This window comes from Gossypium hirsutum, chromosome A11, assembly GCF_007990345.1.
Source record: "Gossypium hirsutum isolate 1008001.06 chromosome A11, Gossypium_hirsutum_v2.1, whole genome shotgun sequence".
NCBI lineage: Eukaryota > Viridiplantae > Streptophyta > Magnoliopsida > Malvales > Malvaceae > Gossypium > Gossypium hirsutum.
The window spans coordinates 87,281,073-87,304,228 of record NC_053434.1 but is presented as its reverse complement, the minus strand read 5'-3'; the positions used below and the strand labels follow the sequence as shown (position 1 = coordinate 87,304,228).

Sequence of the window (23,156 nt, the reverse complement as noted above, 5' to 3'; positions counted from 1 at the left end):
ATTAAGGGCGTGAATCAAGGGCTAATATTAACCTTATTCTTGGGATTTTTGGAAGGTTCTAAATCTCTAGCTGTTTTGAATGGCTTTCAACAAGGAAATAATTTGTGTCATAATGGAGAAATGGATTTGGGACATGGGAAAAGCCAATTGGTGAGGCCTTCACTGAATGGTGACGATCTAAGGACAGCTCCAGGTGGGCTGAGTCAGTCAAATGGATTGGAGGTGGCAAATATGGACTGTGAATTAGAGGAAGAGCCATTCACCAATGAGGAAGGTAGAAAAAGACAGAGGTTTGATATTTTGGTCTCTAATGTTTCTACTGTTCATGATTCATTAGAGGTTTCTAGTGGGCATTCAGCTCATATTAAACAGATATCGGTGGCTGCAATTAGGCAAGTCGACCGGAATAAATGAAAATCTTGTGCTGAAATGTTCGTGGATTGGGGAGTCTGCAAGCAGTAAGAAGGCTTCAGTATATGCTGAAGATTTATCATCCCCAAATTGTCTTCTTTATAGAGACTAAATTGAGTACTAATAAAATGGAGGTTGTTAGGAGACGTTGTGGTTTCTTCAATGGTATTGATGTTCTTGCCAATGGTTCTCGAAGGGGTTGAAGTTTAGGCTGGAATGGGAGTAACTTGGTCAATTTGAAGAGTCTCTCAAAGAATCATATTGATATTGAAATTCAAGAAGATGAAGCAATTTCTCAATGGCGTTTTACCGATTTTTATAGGGCTCTAGATGTTAGGAATAAATCAGAGACATGGGATTTACTTCGACGTCTGGGGAGAAATAATTCACTACCTTGGCTATTTGGTGGCGACTTTAACGAACATGAAAAATAGGGAGGAATGCTAAGAGATGAGGCTCAGATGGAGGCTTTCTGTAGAATGTTAGAAGATTGTCAATTGGAGGATATAGGTTTCTCTGAAGCGTGGTTCACGTGGGAAGGGGTCAAATAATGGAACGGAATATTAGAGAAAGAATCGATAGAGGGGTGGCTACAGATGGTTGGCTTCAACTTTTCCTAACGTATTCTTTGAGGCATCTTTCGCATTCTTTCTCGGACCATTTTCCTTTGCTCATTGAGATGGATGACGAAGGGATGGGTAGAAGATATATTAGGTTTCATTTTGAAGTCTGGTGGGTTTTAGAGGAGTTGTGTGAGGAAGAGATAAGGAAGTTATGGGAGGAAAGTTTTGGTTCCTTTTAAAATTGTATGACAAATCTTGCTAATAGGTTGAAAGTTTGGGCAGGTAAGATTAAGTATAAAAGAGGGCGTGAAGCGAAATAATTGAATAGGAGATTGGAAGAATTGAATTATGATGAGAGATCGGAGGAAAATTTGGGTGAGCTTGTTGTGGTCAAACTTCACTTGAATATGGAGATGGATAAGGATGAGAGATATTGGGAGCAATGAACAAGAGCTAATTGGTTGAAAATGGGTGACAAGAATACTTCATTCTTTCATAAATATGCTTATCAGAGAAGATGTATTAATCGAATTCGTGGTTTACAAAGAAATAATAGGTCTCTTGCTATAGATGGTAGGAGGTGGAGAACATTGCTCGTGAGTATTCTTCTGACCTTTTTGTTTCTAGAGGAATTGGTGATTTGGAACACATACTATTAGGGGTTCATTCATGTATCTCAGACAGCATGAATCAAATTTTGATGGCCACTTACACAGAGGATGAAATTATTGAGGCGTTGAAAGGGATGGTGCCTACAAAAGCTTCAAGTGTTGATGGTTTTCTGGCAAATTTTTACCAAAAGTACTGGCACATTATTGGTAAGGATACTAGTGACTTTTGTTTGGATATTCTGAATCATGGAAAATCTTTGGAAGAAATTAACAAAACTCAGCTGATGCTAATTCCCCAAACCGCTAATCCTATTAATTTGAAAAATTATCTTCTTATTAGTTTGTGTACAGTTATCTATAAGATTATTGCCAAGACTATTGCTAATCAGTTACAAAAGGTTTTGGACGATTGTATTGATGACTCTCAGAGTACTTTCGTACTTGGTAGACTCATTACTGATAATGTGTTGCTAGCATACGAGGTACTTCATTCGTTGAAGAATAAAAGATTTGGGAGAAAAGGTTTCATGGCTTTAAAACTCGACATGAGTAAGGCCTATGATAGAGTGAGTGACCTTTTATCAAAGGTATGATGTCAAAAATGGGTTTTGCAGATCGGTTTATTGATTTTATTCTCTGATGTGTTAATTCTGTCCAGTACTCTATTTTACTTAATGGATAAGAAGGGTCAAGTTTCAAGTCTTCTAGGGGATTGCGCCAAGGGGGTCCATTGAGTCTGAACTTTTTTTTTTGTGTGGAGAAGGGCTATCTGAGTTAATGAGATTGGAAAGTCAGGAAAGGAAAACTTGTGGTGCTAAGGTTTGTAGGTCTGCTCCACCAATCACCCACCTCATGTTCGTAGATAACTGTATAAACACACACACATAATTTTTGATAACTTCTTGCTGCCTCTTCCAAAACTTCCCGATTTACTTTTTGTTAATTTACTGACTTAGTGTGAGATAGAAACATGCATGTCTCGTCGTAATAATGAGTGAATCAATGAATGAAAATGGAAAAAATAAAGTGTAACTCCATTTTTTATGTTTATGTTAAACCAATCACTGATCTTATACTTTGGGAAGAATTCTTTTTTTTTTTAATTGCTTATCATCCGTTTGGAGAGGTCTCGAATCGAGGGATTAAGGTATTGAAGGATATCATTGAGGAGTATAAGTCTTGCTCAGGGCAATGTGTTAATTTTGAAAAATTTACGGCTTTCTTCAATTCGAACGTGAATGATCACGATAAGAATGTGATTTTTCAGGTTCCTAATGTTCGTTGTTCGACTGACTCGGAGAAATATTTAGGACTTCCAAATATGGTGGGTCGTAAAAGGAAATTGACCTTCCAAACTCTGAAAGATCGATTGAAACAGAAGATAAACAACTGGAGTATAAGGCATATTTCATAAGGAGGCAAAGAGGTTTTTATAAAGGTTGTTTCCCAAGCAATTCCCACTTATACAATGGCTTATTTCCTTTTGCCAAAATCTCAAAGTCTGGAGTTGGAAAACATAATAGGTTCACTTTGGTGGAAAAAATCCATGAAAAATAAGGCATGCATTGGTGTGATTGGAAGTCTTTATGTGCACTTAAGGAAAAGGGCTGTATGGGTTTTCGTAATCTGAATATTTTAAGTATCGCGCTATTGGCCAAATAGGGTTGGCATTTGTTACGTAATCCTAATTCTTACTAATGCGTACTTTAAAAGCCAAGTATTATAAAGATTTTGATTTCTTGAATTCCAGGTTGGGAAATTTACCTTCCTTTACCTAGCAGAGCCTATGGGTTGCGAAGGGCCTCCTTTTGAAGGGTTTGGGCTGGAGGATTGGGGATGGATGAAAAATTTCTATTTGGGTAGATACTTGGGTTCCTGAAAATGACGACTTTAGAATTTAGAATATCAATGTTAACTCGAGACTTATAAAAGCTGCAGATTTGATTGATGTTAATTCTAGGAAATGGAAATTTGAGTTGGTTTATAATACCATTTCGTAGCAGGATGCAGAGAGGATTCTTTGTATTGTTTTGCCTTTGTTTGAGCATGAAGACTTTCTCATCTGGCGAGGTGAGCCCACTGGGGAGTATTTGGTCCATAGTGGTTACAAATTTCTTTACATGATGGGCAGAGTCAATTACAGGCAAATTACAAATAATTTTACAAGAATTTGCGGAACTTGGATCTACCCCCTAAAATAAAAATTACAATTTAGAGATTCTCCTGTAACTATCTACCTACTTTTAGTAACCTTCACTACTGAAGATTGATAGGTTCTACTACTTGTCGGCGGTGTCAAAATGGAATGGAAATGAGGGAATACTTGTTTCGTGAATGCCCTATAGCAAAGGAAACATGGGAGAAGTTAAGTATATTTTGGCCTATTCCAGATGAAAACAAAGATTTCAGAGATTGGCAAAAAATTATCTTTGAGTCCAGATCTATGGCTAATTGCAGAATGATAGCATATGCATTATGGGCGATTTGGACTTCCAGGAATAGATTTATTCATGAGAGTGAAATCAAATCAGGTGCTCAAGTTGTTGCTTTTGTGAAAAATTATCTAAAGGAACTTGATGGGTTAAATATGTCTGTACCTAAAAGAAGGGTTGTTCAGTATATGGGTTGCTCCAGTGGGGTTAAAGTTAAAATAAACTTCGACGCAACTTTCAACAAACATAGAAACGAGTCGTGTTCTGGGTTAGTGATTCGAAATGATAAAACAAAGTTTATTTGCTCAAAAATAGTCATGAACAAGAATTTACCGTCCGTTTTTGCAACAGAAGTGGTGGCGTGTTTCCAGACACTGAATGTAACACCCCTATCCCGTGACCGTCGCCAGAATAGGTAAGGGGCATTACCGGGCTTGTAACTCATGTCAGAACCGTAAAATTTTAAACTTTTTCTTGAAATAAAGGTCATTCATTTAGATAAGTACTAAGCACAGCCAGGGATAAAATTTAAACTTCTCTAAGTAAACATTCAAAAGATGCCATTTTCGCATGGCTTATATACATTAACCAAAATATTCTTCCGCCACTAGTCTATTTTATACATGCCATAAGATAATCCAAAACATAGCAGTACCAAACAGTGGATAGTGATAGTGTGACTAGTTGCTGATGATCCCCGAGCCTGTAGCTTCGCAATGAGATCTATAAAACAGAGGAAACAGAGTAAACGGAGTAAACATTACAATGCTTAGTAAGTTTTAAGCAGTGTCAACAGATAACAATCAAATTATAACATAGTTGTTCGTATTTTTATTTCACTCTTCCTTCGGGCATACCATCCATTTACCGAATATGCACATCTCATCATATACAATAGGCAGATAAACTTTCACATAAAAGTGAGCTCATGTGACATAGATATATCGTATGATTTCACATAACCTCTCACACTGATCCGATGTCACATAATCATAGGAATAGTCTCATAGATTGCTCTCGTATGCATCACATAACTACCTTATGATTTAGTGCAAATCAAGCTCACATATAAACTTGGAGTACATACCTGTTTAACCTTTCGCATTGAATATATTTATAAGCAATTCTTATTACGAAGTCTTACCCGGACATAATATCCACACGAAGTCATCGGGTCTTTAGAGCTCGGATATAGTACGAGCACGAAGCTTACGGACATTAATCAGTGATAATATTCTCGCATAAAGCCTGCGGGGTTTTAACCCGGATATAGTACTGACACAAATGCCCTTCGGGACTTATCACATTTATACACTTTCACATCCATCACGTTGGCCACTCGGCCCTGTCACATATATACACTTTCACATTCATCACATCGGCCATTAGGCCTTATCACATATATACACTTTCATATTCATCACATCGGCCATTAGGCCTTATCACATATATACACTTTCACATTCATCACATCGGCCATTAGGCCTTATCACATATATACACTTTCACATTCATCACATCGGCCATTAGGCCTTATCTCATATATGCATGTTCACATCCATCACATAGAATCCTAAATCAAAATATAGATTTTCATGTATTCACATCACAATTATCCAAATATACTTCACATACCACATATACTTTCACGTATACACACTGTCTTGGCTGAATCTACATCTATCATTTTCCAATATCACAATTTAGAATTCACGTATGGGTTTAATCAATAGCTTATGAGCAACTAAAACAAGTTTATCGAGGTTTACAACACAATCTCAAATTCAGCACAAGCTGTTTTTCCTGAGCAATAGTCACTAAATTATTTATAACTGGAGCTACAAAACTCCAAATCACTTTCCGTTAATTTTTCCTGAATATAGACTCGTATATCTTCCATCCATAAAATTTCCAGAATTTTAGGTTTGGCCAATCAATACCAGATTTTTCTTAAAGTTTCCCCTATTTCACTGTTTGACTAATCTGACCACTCTTCACTACGAATCAAATTTCTCATTTTACAGAATTCAAAATGTGTTGTATTTGATTTCATTTCAAGCTAGACTCATTAAGGAGTCTAAGCATATAAATTTTATCTTATAACCATTTTTGTACAATTTATAATGATTTTCTAAAAACAGAACAGAGGATTACAGTGTCATTCTGCGCTGTCTCACACAACTTTAAGATCTCATTATCGGAAATTCCTTTGCTTACACGGTTTCTTTTATAAGAAACTAGACTCATTAAGATTTAATTTCATGTCTCATTCAGCCTCTAATTCAAATCAATAAATTTATGGTGATTTTCTAAATTCATGTTACTGCTGCTGCCTTAAGCAGGTTTATCACAAATTTACTCTTCTGACATATCCTTTTAGCACTTCATAATATCATATCCATTTGGCAACATATCATATCAATAACTTACCTATACTTCATAATAGCCATTAGGCTATATGCATAAAAATTTACAATAGAGTTATGATTCTTTTAATATGTGCTTAACATATCATACTCAATCACATTATAGGCTTTAATACTTAAAACTTACAAAGGAATCAAACTCAATTACTTAAGAACTTACCTCGGAAGTTGTCGAACGATTACAAATCGACTATTCGGTTAGGTAGCTTTCTCTCTTATCCGAATTAGACTCCCTCAGCTCTTGAGCTTGAATAAACAAATTTAATCTATTACAAACCAATTATACAAACTCATGGCCGAATACAATAAGAGGACTAACTAGATTCTACTAGCCACTCATTGCTTTATTATTAACCTTACTTAATTATAAACACATTTGGCAACTACCTCAACCTCATTTAATACAATTAACACCGAATTTCTCATGTAAAAAGTACCATTGCCGAATATCATTTAGTTCACCTTAATCCATCTCATGATCGAATACCTCTAAGCTTAATATCATGGTATCGTAACTCAACATTTATCAATATGTCATTAACAAAGTATGCTCATATCAAATTTACTCCCAATTACATCTCAAAATTCAACAAGCTTATAACTCATTAATAATTAAATTCCATTTCAAAGTATCAAAACATTATCAAATGTATACTCATACTAAATGACCAAATGCAAATTAACTAAGCACTTAACAATTTTCTTTAGCCATTGAACTCATTCGGCAATGATAAGGATAAATTTAACAAACCTTAAATTTAACTTATAATTGTACATATCTCATTCAAAACACCCACACCAATTTATTATCCAATCAACCATATCCGAAAACCTATCATACAATTAAAACCCTTGTTCAAATTTTTATTCACTATAATACCATGGCCGAATCCCTCAATTAGCTAACATAGCCTCTTGTTTTCAATCTAAACACGTATATACAACCTAAATCCCTCTTTTAACACATAATTCACTATCTTGGAACTCATTTCTTAACTAATTTAACTTAGTCCAAAGCCGAATGCTATTTGAGCATTAAGCTCATGTTCTTTTTATTATTAAACAAGTATTATAACTCAACTAACTTCATTAGCCGACTACTCAAGCTCATTTGAGCCACATATAGTAATTTAGTTTGTTTATACTCAATTAGAAACATTTCTCCTCACAAATTATCAAAACATACACAATGTAACCCATTGAGCTCATGATCGAATGCTTCATGCATCCCAAACACAAAATCACATACATGGGTCATTTTAGGAGCTTTAAAACCAATTTAAATTTCTCAAAATCCAAAGAAAAACATATGAAATCATACCTTAATTCCCAATACAAGATGGCCGAATGCCTTAGGTGTTCTTCCTTCCATTTTTCTTTTTTTCCTTTCCTTATGGTTTCGGCAAGATGAAAAAAAAGATGATGGGACTTTGTTTTTATCACCCTCCATCTTCTTATTTTATTACTAACCCCTTATTTTATTATTTCTAACATAAACCATTAACACAACATGTCTATGACATGTTTTACCCATCACCCTTTTGTCATGGCCGGCCATTAGTAATTAAATGGGGGAAATTGACATGCAAGTCCACCCCTTTGATTACATGCACTAATAGATCCTTATAGATTAACCTATCATATTTCAAAAGTGTCGCACATAAGTCCTGTTAACTAAATTCACATGCAATTAACTAAATCAAAGCTTAAAACTTTCACACATTCATATTCACATATTTTAGACAATAATTATCATATTCAAATAATTTGGTGACTCGGTTTAGCGGTCCCAAAACCGCTTTTCGACTAGGGTCAATTTAGGGCTGTCACACTGAATCTAGGGCTACACCTTGGGTTGAGGGAGGTGAAGGTTGAGGGAGACTCCCGGTCGGTGATTCGTAAGCTACAAGAGAAGAAGGAGGACAGATCTAGAATTGCAGTGTTTATAAATGATTCTAAGAATCTGAGTTTAGGTTTCAGGTATTGTGCTTTCCTCTTTACCAATAGGGAATCTAATAAGCTTGCTCATCTTATAGCATCTAAAGGAATTAAAAAGAGGGAGACAACTTATCTAATGAATCTGGTTTCTTCTAATGCTGAGGAAGTGGTGGTTGACGATCGAAGGTGGACAGAGGTCATGAGAGAGACAAGGGGTTGGGGAACTGTAGATGAAGATGGAATTGATTTTTGAATTAATCTGTTGGTTGGAGCATTCAAGAAGGGTGGTGTCTTCAAGAGAGTTTCGGGGGAAATGAAAAGGTAATTTGATGGATTTAATGGATGATAATTAAGTAGTAGTTTGTTGTTCCCTATATGGCTTTTTGTTTTCAAGATGGGTTATCTAATGGAGTACAGGTGGAGCGAAAAGTCTTTAGAGCTTCCCTTTTATCGTATGCTGGATATTTGATTGGGTTGTTTTTTTCATTTGTTTTGTTTTTGGGCTTGATTTGGACCTTATTGTTTTATTTTGTTTGTTTATTTAGTTTATTGGGTTTGTTTTGGTCCTGGTTTTGAATAAAAATCCAGTAATTTATTTCAAAAAAAAAAGATACATGTGTAAGATTGATTGATGTACAAATCGTGATAAGTTTTATAATTTATGAATGACCGTTCTTGAAAACTAACTATTATCACAACAAAGGCAAGCGCACCTATCGAATAGTAGTATAGCTTATGGCAAGATCGGAATGTCGAACCCAAAGGAACTAAAAGTACTAGTATTAACTTTCTTTTTATCATCTGGCCTAAAAATAAAGGATTTGTTTTATCTAAACTAAATACTAAACTAAGAATGCACGAAAAGTGAATTGGGGAAATAATTTTTGGGAAAACTGAATGATTTGGACAATACCTAAGGAAAAATCCACCTAGACTTCACTTGTTATTGACTCTAAATTAGATGATTTATTCATTTAACTTGATCCATAGAAATCCCTAATTTATATTATTATCTCTCTCGAGACTAACAACGTCTAACCCTAGGTTGATTAATTGAAATCACTTTCTAATTAAAATCCCTAGTGTTGCATTAACTTGATTTATGGATTCCCTTATTAGGTTTCACCCTAATCCGGCAAAATTATGTCACCCTATCTCTAGGGGTACAATCAACTCCGCTTAATTATGTTAGATCTACTCTTAGACAGAGACTTTTTCTCCTCTGAATAAGCACATCAAAACTTGAATTAATATCCTGGAATATCAAAGCAAGAATTAAGAAAACATAATTAAGAACAAATCAAATATTTATCATATAATTCAGATAATAATAACAAGATCTGTCTTAGGTTTCATTCCCCTTAGGTATTTAGGGGGTTTAGTTCATATTTATGAAAGAAAACATATCAAAAGAATAATGATAACAAAACATAAAGAAAACCCAAGAACTCTTGAAGGGAATTGAAGGGAGATCTTCAGTCTTGAAGGTGAATCCGGCTTCTGAGATGGATCAATCGAATTCCTTCGAGTAATTCCTTGCTTCTTTCTCTCTGTCCCCCTTTCAGGTATCTCCTGGGGTGATTATATAGGCTTTAGGATGCTTCAAAACCCTCAAGACTGGCCTTTTTCGAATAGGACTAGACTTGGGCTCGACAGGGACATACTCGTGTGCAAGTGCTTCAACCTGTGTTCGAGTCTGTTGAATAGACACGGGGTTGTGGTCTACCCGTGTAAGAAAGTCCAGGCCGTGTTGATTTCCTACATTGGCCCATTTTCTCTATTTTCGGCCCGTTTCTTGCTCTTATAAAACATGAAATTAAAGGATTAGGAGCATCGAATTCACCAAATCTAAGGAGAAATCATCTATAAATGCGTTAAGCCTGGGATAAAAATATGTATAAATTACGGTTTATCAAATACCCCCAAACTTAAGCATTTACTTGTCCTCAAGCAAAATCCTCAACTCACAATTAAGAATTCATTTTTTCTCAACTTATAATTCTTGTCAATAATATCTCAGAATAAACCATAAGTAATCATACATTGAGAATTCGACTAAAAGAACATCAAAGTTTCAAGCATTCCAAGTTGAGCATTTTATCACGAAAACATTAGGTGTCTCCCCCTCATCTAGGTAATCACCTTTGATTCAAAATATCACATAATTCGACATCCTCACTAAAGATTCACTCAAATCACTCGAGGTGTTTAAGGACAAGAAATTTAGCACTCAACAGTCAATATGAAAAGTTATTACCATAAACTTGCATGAAAATCAAATCTCCACCACTATATAATAAGATGATACATCAATCAAAAGGTCTTTAGAGGGTTTTAATGTGGTTTTGGTTAGGGGGTGTGGTCACAAGCTGAAAGAAAAGGTTAGAATCGAGATTGAATTGAAAAATTACTTAACTAGAAAAATACTAAAATTTGATAAATTACATTCCTAATTAGAAGATCCTAGAATTGAGCTTTTCTTCATAGGATATGGAATTAAATACTTAAGCTCAAAAATAAAAATTTACTACTAATATGTATGTTTTTTTTAAGAACAAATCAAATATTATAGAACTTTGCTAAAAATAAAACATAGCTAAGCAATTTATTCAAATCGAATCTCGACAAAAAATAGGGATCAAATTAATTGAGGGGATTTCAACAATAATGGGTTATGGGTTAATATTGAGGGTAATTCAATGAATGGCTTGTTAGGCTTAAGGGGGTTCACTAAGGGTTAATTATGGAGGTAGGCTTTTATGGAGTGAGTGGGTTAAACCTAGGTGCCTTTATCATCTCAATATCAAATTAATGGCGTGGTCTTGACATGCATAATCGAAGCAAGTTCTAGAATAACAAATCAATATTGACGCACTCATAGCAATAATAAAAGTGAGGATGAAAGAAATAATAGATGCTCTAAAGGCTTAAGATCTCACAAAAATTAAGGCTTTTTAATGTTAAACCTGTGAATTTCAATTTAAGATAATACCTAAACTTGGGGGAACAACCTCAAAATTTTAATTCTCAAAAATCAACTTATCATGCTTGATTCTCTAATTCCTTAAAGTTTAAACAGTCAATGCATAAATGCATATGTTTTAATTCAAGATATATCAATAAAAATCATAAATTAATCAAAATTCATTCTAATAATGATATGAGAAGATTATTTGAGAATAAGGCAAAATTTAGGGATTTTTCTGATAATGATATGAATAACCCCCCACACTTACGATGTACATTGTCCTCAATGTAAAAAGATAAATTTACTGAAAAATATAGATATAAGATCATAAGATAGGGAGAGAAATGAAACTTCCTGAATGTTAAATGGAATCCTTGAATCATATTCATGGAGAGTGGTCAGCTAAGGCAAGTGTGAGATTGGAGGAGGATAGTCCGGTGGTGGTAGAGGTTCATTAGTCCACAATTCCTGCGCCAAGAGATTATTATATCTGGTGATAGCTATGGTCGTGGTCGAGCAGGACATGGCAGTCGTGGAGAACCTTTTCCAATGGAGTTGCAAATTCCTAAGTAATAGTGAGCTTTGGAGCTCTTTATAACTGCGATAAAATCAATAATTCTTTAGGAAATATAAAGTAGCATGATTACTTGTAAAGAAATGGCCGAAAATATAAATTTTTTAATATAAATTATAAAACCTAAGGATGTAGTAAAAAATAGAATTAAAGAAAAATAAAATAAAAAGTAGTTTTAAAAAGATAAAAGTAAAAACATAAAAATAATAAATAAGTCTTTAAACATATTTATCGCTAGATGGTTCAATAAGTGGGGCGGCGATGAGATGTGAAGGTGCTGACAAATCTGATGTAGAGTTGCATCAATGTGATCAAAGCGCTGAAAATATTGTTGCTCAAATTGAGTGAGGCGCTCAGAGATGTCAGAGAGTGAAGCTGCCGCATGAACTGGACGATAAATAGGTGGTGGCTGAGAGGCTGGATCCTCGTGAGGCAGAGGGACATCATCGGCAATGTCCTCTAGGTCCTTCTGCTCGGCTGACTGGACTAGGCGGTACTGAGGAGGATCAAATCCACGTCATCGCTCGATCATCCTCATATGCAGCATACTCGGGATGCCTTGGAGGGACATCTGACCGATGAGAGTGAGGGAGGTTGCTTGCGCCGCCATGTTGAGGAGACCGAAGTACCATGCCAGGCGAGTCACAAAAAGGCTGATAGATATGACTCCCTTCCTGTGTTGCTCCGTCTGAAGGCGAATGACGAGGGCGATGAAATAAATAAGGTCGAAGACGTGTCCATTCGCCATGCTCCATAAGAAATAGGCGTCGTGAGTGTTGACAACACCAGTGCTCTCTCGCTGTCCTGCCAGGGTGTGGGCTAGGATGGCATGTAGGTATCGTAGGGATAGGGTGAGAGCCGATGCCTTGGAGCGACTCGGGTCATAGGTGGCCGAAGCAGGGATAAGGGCCCTCCAGCAGTTTGAAGTAGAGTAGTGAATGTGGCGATGGAGACTCACGAAGTCGTCATCGTCCATGAACTCCTCCGTAACCGCCAAGATAGAATTGGACTGTTCCAGGATTATCGAACTCTGTCATAACAACTTGAAGGTAGAAGGTCGAACAGAGTTCGAGTGTGAGCTCGAGGTAAGTTGGCTCGACGATTTCAAAGAATAGCCCTCATAGGTCAGTCGTCAGGAAGGCCCAAACTGCGTCGCCCAGTTGGATTTGTTCTAGTACGGCCCAGTCAATGCAACGGCCCACAACTAGGGGTCAGGCCCGTAATACTGGAATAGCTCCTCTTGTGGTCCCGGTGGAAATTGAAGGAATAGGTGCCTGATCTCGGCGGTAGGACTCAAGGAGGATGTTGCTCCTTTGCGTTTCTTCGAGGCGGGAATGGCAGTCTTCTTGCCACGTGGATTTGACATGATATACCTGCAAGAAGAACTACTCTTATATCTTGATGAATGTAAAAGATATCAACAAATTCAAAAAGGAATTAACCATGAATTAAACTAACAAATGCAATAAAAAATTACTAACACTAACAAGACTCAACCAAAAGCAATCAAACTTGACAGAGATTTTATGGCAAATGGCAAAGTGATAGCATGACTAAATTAAAAACGAACTAGATGAAAATAGCTAAGTATGGTAAGAATATGGTACAAAGTATGTGAACTAAATCCTAGGAATAAGGATGATAAACAATTAGTAGCAAAATGATAGGGTAAAAATCATGTTAGTAAGCATCAAAAGAAGGTAAAAGAGAAGAGAAAATTGTTAGAAGAGGACCGGTGGTCGGAAGAGCGACGGGGTAAAGTTTGGGTGTGGTTGGGGTCGGCTACGGGCGTGGGTGATGGGGCCGTGTGGGTCGAGCAAGGGGAAAAGAGGAGAAAAGGGAGAAAAATAGGAGAAGAAAATAGGGCCAGGGGTGGCCAGTCGATGGTGGGGAAGAGAATTTCGGCAGCTAGGGTTAGGTTTTGGGGAAGGGGATGATGAATAGTGAAGGGTTTATATAGATTTTAAGGCACACGGCCGTGAGGCACGTCGGTGTGCCCTTATTTTAGCCCGTGCGTTTCGTGATTTTCAAATTTGGGCACTCTGAAATTTGGCCCACGCCCGTGTTCCTTGGGCGTGTTGGTGCACACGGTCGTGTCACACGGCCGTGTCCTGCTTTGTTCGTTTCTCCCACGCCTGTGTATGTATGCGCACGCTAGTGTTCTTTGAGAGGTTCGACCACGGGTGGGGGGGCACGGGCGTGTCGCACGCCCGTGTTGATTTGGTAGAATTGCCCACGGCCATGTCGCACGGTCGTGGTAATGTGTTGAATCCCATGTTGGGGAAAAATTTTGCTCTGTTTTCATACGGCCATACCGCACGACCTTGTCTCTTCCCGTGTTATGAGCATGGCTTAAGGCACGCCTGTGTGCCTGGCCATGTGGATGTGGAAAATCTGTACTCAGGGATTCAGTTAGTGATTTAGATGTTAAAAACTAAAACTTAAAGAAATCAACACTGTTAGTGCTCGGGTTGCCCCCAAGAAGCGCTTATTTATAGTCTAAGCTCGACTTACCTCAATTTTGTGTGATTACAGTGGATTAAGGAGTAGAAACTCCTCATTCTGCTATCAATTTTATCAAAATAAGGTCTAAGTCGAGTGTTATTTACCTTAAAAGTTCCAAATACAGTATATGTTACCTCGACTATACCATGTGGGAAGATGTTCATTACCGTGAAGGAAGTCACTCTGTCCGTATTGTGTACTAGAGTAGCAATTCGGGGGTCATTTTCATCTAACAATACTTTGTCCCCAACTTTAATTTGCCTTGTTTCATCCCTATGTTCATTGTAGTGTCGCTTCGATTTTTCGTGTGCTTTTGGTTTCTCCTTGACAGGTGTTTGTCATTCATCTAGTTCATCGACCTAAAATCTTCGTTGTTCATAGATGGGTCCTTTGTTGTTACTTGAACATGGCTCATGTATGCTCCTCGAATGTGTTTCCTGCAAAGGAGGTTACACGACATGATTAGAATTGGTAGCATGATTAATACAACCACCCTCAATATTCAATGTGTTATTCAAATTGCGAGCTTGAAGAATGATTGTTTCAACATCCACACAAAGTGTGAGTTCACCTGTACCAACATCAATAATGGTTCTAATAGTTTCTAAAATGGGTCGTCCTAAACTCAAAGGTATGTTACTATCCTCTTCCATATCTAGAACAACAAAGTCTACTGGGTATATAAATTTATCGATTTTAACAAGAACATCTTCAATAATACCCCTAGGAAATCTAATGGTTTTATCAGCCAATTGAATGCTCATCCTAGTTTGTTTTAGTTTCCCAAGGCCTAGCTGTTTAAACATTTTATAGGGCATTACATTAATGCCCGCCCCTAAATTAGCCAATGCATTATTCACATTCAGACTACCAATCAAACAAGGAATCGTAAAATTCTCTAGATCTTTCAACTTGTTGGGTAGCTTATTCTGTAGAATGGCTAAGCAAACTGTGTTCAATTCTACATGCGACGCCTCGTCCAACTTCTATTTATTTTTTAAAAGCTCTTTTAAGAATTTAACTGCATTTGGCATCTGCGAAAGAGCTTCAATAAACGGTAAGTTAATATGTAATTTCTTTAATAGTTTAAGGAATTCACCGAATTGTTCGTCTGTGTGGTCTTTCCTTGTCGCATTGGGGTATGGCACACAAGGTTTGTACTCTTTACTTACCGATTTCCGCTCACTGTGGTCCACCTCATCCTTACCTTTACTTACCACAATTCTTTGCGTCGATTCTGGTTCAAGTTCAATTAACCCTTCTTTTTCTCGAGCGGTAATCGCATTGAGTCGTTCCCCTGGGTTAGATTCAGTGTTACTTGGCAAGCTACCTTGTGGTCATTCAAAAATTAATTTGGCAAGTTGGCATATCTGAGTTTCGAGCCCTTGGATTGGCGCTTGTTGATTATTAAGTGTTGTTTTGGTATTCTGAAAACGAGTCTCTGACACTGAGATAAATTTCGTTAGCATCTCCTCAAGGTTCGGCTTCTTTTCCTGCTACCTGGGGGATGTTGTGGCCTTTGATTTCCTTGACCACCCCACGAGAAATTGGGATGGTTCCTCCAACCTGAATTATAAGTATTACTGTATGAGTTATTTTGAGGTCAGAATTATTGTTACCCATATATTGAACTTGCTCTTCCTCGGTGCTGGGGTTGAAGGATTGATATTCTGTGTGTACTCCTCCTCTATTTGAATTGCACCTCATCACTGGATGTACCCGAGTAGAACCACACAAATCGTCAATCTTTTTATTTAAAAGTTCTACTTGATTTGATAGCATAGTGACCGCGTCGAGGTTAAAAACACTGGCTTCTATTGTCAACTTTGTTCTTATGACTTGCCACTGATAGTTATTCAGTGACATCTCTTCAATAAATTCGTATGCCACTTCAGGTGTTTTGTTATTGATAGTCCCACCAGCAGCTGCGTCGATAAGTTACCTTGTTGAGGGGTTCACATCGTTGTAAAACGTTTGAACCTGCAACCATAAAGGTAACCCATGGTGAGGGCACCTTTTCAACAAATCCTTGTATCTCTCCCATGCATCATAGAGTGTTTCTAGATCCATCTGCACAAAAGAAGAGATATTATTTTCAATTTAGCCATTTTAGCCGGCGAAAAATATTTAAGTAAGAATTTCGTGGTAACGAGTTCAACCACTGTTTAGCTTTGTTCCTCAACGAAAAGGGAAATAACCGAAGGCGAATGGTATCATCAGAAATGCCGTTGATTTTAAAAGTGTTGCAGAATTCCAGAAAATTTGCCAAATGAGTGTTTGGATCCTCATCCTGCAAACCATCAAACTGAACAAACTGTTGTATCATTTGAATCGTGTTATTATTAGCAGTAACAGTAGGCCTAACTATACTTGACTCAATTCCTATTAAAGTAGGTTTAGCATAATCATACATAGTGCGTGGAGCAGGATTCTGATTTACTAGATCAGCAGCAATCGTAGGAGGTAGCGGATTTTTTTGATTTTCAGCCATCTCCTCAGTTGTGGTGGAAATATCGTCCTCTTGTTCTTCCTCTACGTATCTTAGGCTTCGCCTTATTTTTCTTCAGTTTCTGCGAGCTGTGCGATCGATCTCACTATCAAAAAGTAATGGTCCTGATGGATTTCTTCTAGTCATAAACTATATAAAACCTGCCAGAAGGAAAAAGAAAATTTAGTAACAAAAATCAAAATAAAATTTAAATTGCAATAAAATAAATGGCTAAAGTAGTAAAAATTAAGTGTTCCTAATATCTTAGTTCCCCTGCAACGGCGCCAGAAACTTGATTGATGTACAAATCGTGATAAGTTTTATAATTTATGAATGACCGTTCTTGAAAACTAACTATTATCACAACAAAGGCAAGCACACCTATCGAATAGTAGTATAGCTTATGGCAAGATCGGAATGTCGAACCCAAAGGAACTAAAAGCACTAGTATTAACTTTCTTTTTATTATCTAGCCTAAAAATAAAGGGATTTGTTTTATCTAAACTAATTACTAAACTAAGAATGCACAGAAAGTGAATTGGGGAAATAACTTTTGGGAAAACTGAATGATTTGGACAATACCTAAGGAAAAATCGACCTAGACTTCACTTGTTATTGACTCTGAATTAGATGATTTATTCATTTGACTTGATCCGTAGAAATCCCTAATTTATACTATTATCTCTCTCGAGACTAACAACGTCTAATCCTAGGTTGATTAATTGAAATCTCTTTCTAATTAAAACCCCTAGTGTTGTATTAACTCGATTTATGGATTCCCTTATTAGGTTTGACCCTAATCCGGCAATCTCTAGGCGTGCAATCAACTCCACTTAATTATGTTAGATCTACTCTTAGACAGGGACTTTTGCTCCACTGGATAAGCACATCAAAACTTGAATTAATATCCTGGAATATCAAAGCAAGAATTAAGAACACATAATTAAGAACAAATCAAATATTTATCATATAATTCAGATAATAATAAAAAGATCTGTCTTAGGTTTCATTCCCCTTAGGTATTTAGGGGGTTTAGTTCATATTTATGAAAGAAAACATATCAAAAGAATAATGATAACAAAACATAAAGAAAACCCAAGAACTCTTGAAGGGAATTGAAGGGAGATCTTCAGTCTTGAAGGTGAATCCGGCTTCTGAGATGGATCAATCGAATTCCTTCGAGTAATTCCTTGCTTCTTTCTCTCTGTCCCCTTTTCAGGTATCTCCTGGGGTGATTATATAGGCTTTAGGATGCTTCAAAACCCTCAAGACTGGCCTTTTTCGAATAGGACTAGACTTGGGCTCGACAGGGACACGCCCGTGTGCAAGTGCTTCAACCCATGTTCGAGTCTATTGAATAGACACGGGCGTGTGGTCTACCCGTGTAAGGAAGTCTCGGCCGTGTTAATTTCCCACGTTGGCCCATTTTCTCTGTTTTCGGGCCGTTTCTCACTCTTTTTACTCTCTTATGCTCACTTAAGTGTAAAACATGAAATTAAAGGATTAGGAGCATCGAATTCACCAAATCTAAGGAGAAATCATCCATAAATGCGTTAAGCCTGAGATAAAAATATGTATAAATTACGATTTATCAAATACCTATGTATCCAACACATTAAGTTAAAATGTTTGTATTTTTCAAAAATAAGAAATTTAGTCCCACTTTTAGGAATTTAGTTTCTTTATTTTTCAAGTTTTAAAATTCAGACTTAACTATATTGTTGATTTTTTTGTTAAATTTGTTATGACATTTTGAAATAATAAAAGAAAACTATTCACTATGTAGCCATGTAATTAAAAAAAGATGATGTAATTAACTTGAATTTAACAAAAAAATTTACAATTAGTCATTAATTTTGAAATTTGAAAAGTAGTGGGACTAAATTTTTAGAAATAAAAGTATAAGGACTAAATTGCTAATTTTTTAAAAGTATAAGGACTATAGGCATATTTTAACCTTTACAATATTGTAGACTAGGGTAAACAACAAAAATAGTCACTTATGTATGGTTAAGTTTACGATTTCGTCACTAAAATTTAATTTGTTATGATTCCGTTACTAATGTCATCAATATGTAACATTTCAGTCATTTTGTCCTTACCCAAAATTAGCAGCGTTATGAAAGTTTGGCATGGCACAAATTGTACAGTTAAAAGTTGTCATCCACGTCATCAACACATATTTTAAAATCTTTTTAAATTTTTAACCTTTTCAATTTTTTTTCCTTTTTATCCGTTTTCCTTTTTTTCTTATTATTTTTCTTGTTTCTCACTACTCTCACTTGTCTCTTTCATTTTTTTTTCTCCTCTCTTCCCTTTTGTAACCCTAGCCACTACTATCAAATACGCCACCATAGCTCCAATCAGAGGCCACCAAAATAAAAATCTCTTTCTCCTCTACCTTTCCCTCAGTTTAATGCTTTCAAAAAATCTAAAAAAGATCTTCAATTTTTGGACTACCCAAGCCCAAAAGTTCATCACCAATCGCTAGGTTGGCCCGATATTTTGATGTGTGCTCCTCTTCACCAATACCTCTTTCTTGACCATTACGATCAGTGAGCAAGTTGCTGGAACAGCTCTAATGGCAAAGCTGGGGGCTAGCAGGGGCCCCGACTCCCTCAAATGGAAAATTTTCTATTTAGGCCCTTTTATACTTTATAAAATTTTAAATTAGTAATGGTAAATTTGCACTTTGACCTTCTCCCAAAATGATAAAAATTTGTTTTGATGCTTTAAAAATTATAAAGATATAGGCTATTCAAATGCTGAAATTGCATTTTTACTATCGTAAAAATGAAAATTTTAATTTTGGCCTCCCAATAAATTTTTTTAGCTTCACCCCTGAGTACCTCCAACCTCTTGACTCAAGTCTAACCCTTCCTCTTTTTTTTCCTCCAATATTCTCGTATTTTTTTAACACCATTTTTTTCCTCTATTTTTTTAACCTCCTACGGGTGCTCAAAATCTTGTATCTGCTATAGTTCATCACCCCCTAGTGATAAAATCCCTAAATGTATGGTTGAAGAATTCAAGGGTAAAGTTGACGATAATCCTTTTAAAGCTGAGTATTGGCTTGAGAATGTACAAAGAGTATTTGTTGAACTTATGTGTTCACCTAAGGGCAGTCTGAAATGTGTGATTTCACTATTGAAAGATGAAGCATACTTATGGTGGTGTATGTTGACAACTATGGTTCCAAATAATCGAGTTAATTGGGATTTCTTTCAGGTAGAGTTCAAAAAGAAATATGTTAGTCGATTGTATCTGGATAGGAAGAAGAAAGAGTTCCCTAAGCAAAAGCAAGGAAATCGGTCAGTAACAGAGTATGAACGAGAATTTGTTTGTTTGAGTAAGTATGCTTGAAACATCGTATCATCAGAAGAAGAGATATGTATTCGTTTTGAAGATGGACTAAATAATGAAATCTTAATGTTGGTGGGAGCATTAAAACTGCGAGAGTTTGTAAAATTGTCAGAGCGGGTACAGTAAATGGAAGAGATTTGAAAAGCTAAAAGACAATCAGACATGAAGTCATGGGATTTTAGTAAAAGAGGGCCATCCAAGACTTCTCCGTAAAAGAAATTTTGTACTGATGCTAGTTATTTCACTTTTCCTTCAGGTTTCACTAGTAGAGATAGACGAAGATAGAGCAGCTTGAAATCTATAAATTCACCGGCTACTAGTGTGGGCAGTGTTAGAAATACTGAAAGACCTATTTGCAAACATTGTGGTAAAGGTCATTTCGATGAATGTCAATTCAAGTTGGGAACCTATTTTAAATGTGATTCCAATGAACATTTCCTCAGAAATTGTCCAAAGAAATTTAACGATTTAGTGAATTAAGCTTCCAAACTTAAGATTACTTCTCAAAGAGGTAAAAAGCCGGGTTATAGTAGAGGTGGTATCACGAGTCGTGGAAAATTTTTAATACAACATAACAATCAGAGGCTAGAGCACCTGTTAGGGCCTATGCTATTAGAGCTCGTAAGGAAGCTTCTACTCCAGACGTTATTACCGGTACATTCTCCCTTTTTTATATTAATGTTTATGCATTGATTGACCCTAGGTTAACTCATTCTTATATATGTATAGCATTAGTAAACAAAAACAATTTAGCTGTTGAGTCAACTAATTACACTGTCAGAGTCACAAATCTGTTAGGTCATTGTGTTAGTTAATCAAATTTGTAGAATATGTACACTGAAAACCCAGGGTCACTATTTCCCTATCGATCTGATGCTGTTTCCATTTGATGATTTTGATTTCATTTTGGGTATGCATTGGTTGAATGAACATGATGCAATAGTAAATTGTCAACATAAGCATATTACTTTGAAATGCCAAGATGGTGAACTTGTTTATGTTGAAACTTGTGGAACATGCCATGCTACAAATATAATTTCAGCGTTGTCTACTCAGAAATTGATCAAAAAGGGTTGTGAGACGTATCTTGCGTACATTCTTGATTCACGGGTTTTTCAGAATAAAAAATTGATCAAGTGCCAATAGTTAAAGAATTTGCTGATGTGTTTCCCGAGGAGTTACTAGGGTTACCACTGACCAAAGAAATTGAATTTGTAATAGATCTTGTATTGGGGACGACTCCAATTTCAATAGCTCCATACCAAATGGCTTCTATGGAATTTAAAAAGTTGAAAGCACAGTTATAAGAATTGTTTGATCATGGTTTTATTCGACTGAGTGTGCCGCCTTGAGGTGCACTAGTTTTATTCGTGAAAAAGAAAGACAGATAGATGAGTTTGTGTATAGACTACCAGTAGCTGAATTGAGTTATGATAAAGAATAAATATTCGTTACCTCCAGTAGACAATTTATTTGATCATTTAAAAGGAGCTATAATATTTTTGAAGATTGATTTGCAGTTGGGTTATTATTAGTTGCGAGTTAAAGAGCCGGACATGCCTAAAACTACATTCTGAACTCGTTACGATCATTATGAGTTTTTAGTAATGTCGTTTGGTTTGAAAAATGCCCCTGCTGCATTTACGGATCCGATGAATCAAGTGTTTCAACCATATTTAGATCGTTTCGTTATGGTATTTATAGATGACATTTTAATTTACTCGTTGAATGAGTCAAATCATGCAGAGCATTTGAGAGTTGTATTGTAGACCTTGTGCAAAAAAAAACTTTATGCGAAATTTAGTAAATGTGAATTTCATTACGGGAGGTTGGATTTATGGTTCACGTAATCTCTACTGATGGAATCTGTGTTAATCCAAAAAAAAATATCGGCAATTGTTGATTAGAAAGTACCAAAGAACATTTATGAGGTACGTAGCTTTTTGGGCTTAGCAAGATATTATCGACGTTTTATTAAAAACATTTCCATTATAGCATCTTCGATGACTAAACTGTTGCAAAAAGATGTTAATTTTTTTTGGTCCAATAAATGTCAGAAAAGTTTCAATTAGTTGAAGAATATGTTAACTGAAGCTTCAGTTTTGACTCAACCTAAAATCGGGAAAGAGTTTATTGTTTATAGTAATGCATCCCTTTGTGGATTGGGTTGTATTCTGATGCAGAGTGGGGAAGTAATTGATTATGCCTTGAGACAGTTAATGCCTCGAGATAGTTAATGCCTCACGAGCAAAACTATCCGACTCATGATTTGGAGTTGGCAGTGGTTGCGTTTAATTTGTAGATTTGGTGACATTATATATACGGTGAGAAATTTCATATTTATATTGATCATAAAAGTTTTAAATACTTGATTACTCAGAAAGATTTAAATTTGCGTCAACGTAGATGGCTTGAATTACTAAAAGATTATGATTTAGTAATTTATTATCACCCGGGAAAGCTAATATTGTCGCAAATGCTTTGAGTAAAAAATCTTTGTTTTCTTTGAGAGCCTTGAATAGAAATTTGATATTGGAACATGATAGTTCTATTTTGGAAAAGTTATTAGTAAAGTTGGTATTTTTATCGAAAATTCGATTACTTCAGAATGATGGTCCAAATTTCTTGTCGAGGTTGGAACTAGTGAAAAGTGGTCAAAAAATTGATTTTTGCATCGGAGTTGATGATTGTTTATATTTTTTAGATGGATTGTGTGTATCGATTAACCCTGGAAGCAACAAAATGTATGACGATATGAAATAAATTATTGGTGGCCTGGTATGAAACGTGAAATATCTGAGTTTATATCTAGATGTTTGGCATGTCAGCAGGTGAAAGCTGAACATCAGGTTCAGTCGGGTTTGCTACAGCCTGTGA

At 36.1% G+C, this 23,156-nt stretch overlaps 1 non-coding gene across 1 annotated transcript; it reads left to right on the top strand.

Moving 5' to 3' along the window:
- Positions 1–16,424: 16,424 nt before the first annotated feature.
- Positions 16,425–16,530, top strand: LOC121210341 (small nucleolar RNA R71). The gene has a single exon (XR_005905455.1). It is a non-coding gene; the product is annotated as a small nucleolar RNA R71 (small nucleolar RNA).
- Positions 16,531–23,156: the final 6,626 nt, after the last annotated feature.